Source organism: Arachis duranensis, chromosome 3, assembly GCF_000817695.3.
Source record: "Arachis duranensis cultivar V14167 chromosome 3, aradu.V14167.gnm2.J7QH, whole genome shotgun sequence".
NCBI classification, from domain to species: Eukaryota; Viridiplantae; Streptophyta; class Magnoliopsida; order Fabales; family Fabaceae; genus Arachis; species Arachis duranensis.
This window is the reverse complement of record NC_029774.3, coordinates 109,620,899-109,624,157: the sequence shown is the minus strand read 5'-3', so window position 1 is coordinate 109,624,157 and position 3,259 is coordinate 109,620,899. Positions and strand designations below refer to the sequence as shown.

Below are 3,259 nucleotides of genomic sequence, written 5' to 3'. Positions count from 1 at the left end.
CTGTGAGTTTTTTTTTTTTTTTCATTTGTTACCTTTGTAAATCTTATCTTATATTTATATTATCACAAACACATTATTCAAGGTAAATATAGAAAGGCAACTGATATGGCTTACTGTATCTGGTCCAATAAGAGAATCAACATATAAGGTGTCAGGGTATACTACACTTTTCACATTGGTTGATGCCCACATCAACCTCTGCTTCTTGGCACCTCTCTTCTCCAGCCTCTCCCATCGCAGGCCGCAAAACTTTTTCCGGTAAAGCTGGTACGCCAAAACTGCTTGTGCAACTGAGGAATTGTCAAGTAAAACAAACATTATTTGGTTGTCTGATATTTATACAACAAAAACAACCAAGTATTTTTTCATTAGGTGAAGTCAGCATTATGATTGGTTCTAATCATACCTTTTCCCTAAGATCAAGAAACTCAAGTACCAAGTTGCTCAAGTTTCTTGTCAATTGTAACGTCCACTCTACTGATGTAGAAAGCAGCAGAACTTGAAACCTTGAGAGATCAGCCATCTCAGAATCTTCAAGACCATCCAAGTAAGCATCGATTACTGCTTCATATTGAGAGAGACAGAATATAAGCTGTTAAAAAATACACAAAAACAATGAGCATATTGTTGCTTCTGTATGCTGCAAGGATCAAATTTTGGTGACATCATAACGCGCATAACAACTTGCAGTGACATTTACACTTATTCCATGAGAAATGACCTCCTTTACAGAAGAGATGGACTCTTTAGTTGCAGGTATTTTTATATAAACATTTAGAAATCCAATCCTATTGTGAAGCCATTTTGCTGCCTCAGTTGTCCCTTTGGTGTTATTTGCAAGTTTTGGAGAAACTTCAAAAGAAACATACCCATGTAACCCATTATTTTCATTGTAAATTGGCTCCAAGGGTTTGCATGCATCCTTTATGTCCTTTACGACCCCTTCCCAATAGGCACTTTCTAAGTCCTTCCCTGACCCTACCAAATTCCTAATTGACCACAAATCAAATTATTAGCCCTTTGAATTACGTTACTAATAGTCAACGAATTTCTGTGTCATATGTCTGAATCTTTTTTCTCAATACGGAAGATCAGAATAATGAGTTCACCAATTTGATTCAATAGAATTTACCCAAATTTTTTTATCTAGAGTTTATACCTTTGGCTTAATCATAAGAGAAAAGTAGATAAAAAAGTATATCACAACCTACTTCAAATCTATATTCTATGCAAAACATTATATATTGAAAATCAAGTACAAAAGGAAACTTACCTCAACTGTTCATTGTAAGTATTTGACAAAGTTATGGCTCTTTCAAAAATCTGCCAATTAAGAAGATTGTAAAGGAATTAAATGCAATACACAAAAGAAGTTTTCTGTTAAAGATGTTGATGAAGATAAATCATAAAGTACCGTGGGGTTGCTAGTAACACCCCTGATTCCAGCAGCAATGAATGGAGGAAGCAAATCAGAGATGGGACGAGAAAGATTATCATAGTAAGGGCTCTGACTGTGCTTCCCATACAGATCATGCAGAATTGTTCCGTTACCATTACTAATCTTTCCCCCAAACATTGCAATCTGTGGATTCGTAAGTGCAACTAAACTAGAATACAGATAGAAAGTGTCATTTATTTATGGCATGAAATGGAAAAGCAACTAACATTGTAATAATATATCCTGGTATGGTGCAAATGCAACTGTTTTGGTAGTTACAAAAGAAGCAGCATTGTAACTAACTTCAATCTGAAGGGTCTAGTGTGGCATGTGGAACAATGTGATTGACCATGGAACTCATGAAAGGTTTTGGTGTGAAAGGAACTTATTATTGTGGAGGGGGTTGCTGAAGCCATTGCAATTTGTCATTTGGCATCACGTGATGGGGACATGATTTAAGAAAAGTGAAAACTCAGGTGCAGTCGACTTCACGTGAAGTTGATAACTGATAGCCGTTAGATAAAAAATTAGTTAAATCATCTAACAGCTCTCAGTTATTAATTTTAGGTAAAATCGACTGCATCTGAGTTTTCACCTTTAAACCTTTAAAAAAACGTTGAAAAGGAAAATTTACTGAATCTAGTAAATTATAATGGATGGTTCTCAGTGCATCTGATAAGATTCTAGCAACAACCAACATTCTTTCGTTCATTCATTTCATTTAAGTGAGGATAAGGCTTGTCCGTAGGGATGGCGAGGGAGATTTTGTATTCACAGGAGACTTGAGTTTTTGCGAACATTCGCTGATTTTTTCAAAAAATAATAAAAATTAAAAAAATTAAAAAAATAAAAATAATTGAGGATTTTTTAAAAAAATAATAAAAATTGAAAAAAATAAAAATAATCTTCAATTATTAATACAAACATAATTTTTATAGTCTTCAAAAGACTTAAATTGTAATAACCAACAAATATTTGATATCAAACATATTCACAAACAACCAAACATAATTCATCATATTGTAAAAAAATAATTTTAAATTTTTTTATCACATTGTGTAGCACTCAAATTCTATGTTAGTTGTGGTACCAAATTTATTTCAAAGTCAATCTTAATTACACACTAAAGCCTCTAATGTATTCAGGTGCAACCTACTATATATAATGTGGTGTAATAAATTGACCACCCGTACTAAATAAAGATTCAGAGACAACTTTAGAGATAGAAATTACCAAAAAAATTTTAGCAATAACTTGCAAAGTAAGAAACTTCACTCCATTTGATTCCCACCAATTTGAGATATCAAAATTATGTTCACTTTGTGGCACTAGTCTCTTTCAATATAATAATTCAACTCGCTTTTTGTATCAATAAATGCATATTTCTCATTTACATGTGCAGCAAAATCAGCTTGCCAAGATTTATAACAAATTTTCTTCTCCCTTGAACTAGATGGAATTGGTGGTGGCGGTGGCATATCTAATTGAGTAACTTGGTCTCTCTCTCTTCTCTTTGTTGCATATTTTAAAACTAAATCTTGTACTACCCTTTTCGCTTGACCAATTACAACAGATGCTTTCGTCTCACCATATATTTTACGAAAAAAAATTTAACAAATACATCATGTACCTAAGATCTAAAAGAGTCCCAATAGACATAACTGCATTAATCACATCCCAATACTTTTTAAACTTAACTATCATGCTAGTAGCCATTACTTCAATTACCTCATTTTCACAATTTTTTCACTTCATTAAAGCCAACTTAATCATGCAAACTTTAGAAAAATAAAGATTTGATATAGGATAAGTTGTTTCAGA

At 32.9% G+C, this 3,259-nt stretch overlaps 1 pseudogene; it reads right to left on the bottom strand.

Moving 5' to 3' along the window:
• Window positions 1-1,722, bottom strand: part of LOC107480076 (uncharacterized) — a 72,986-nt pseudogene extending 71,264 nt beyond the window's left edge.
• Window positions 1,723-3,259: the final 1,537 nt, after the last annotated feature.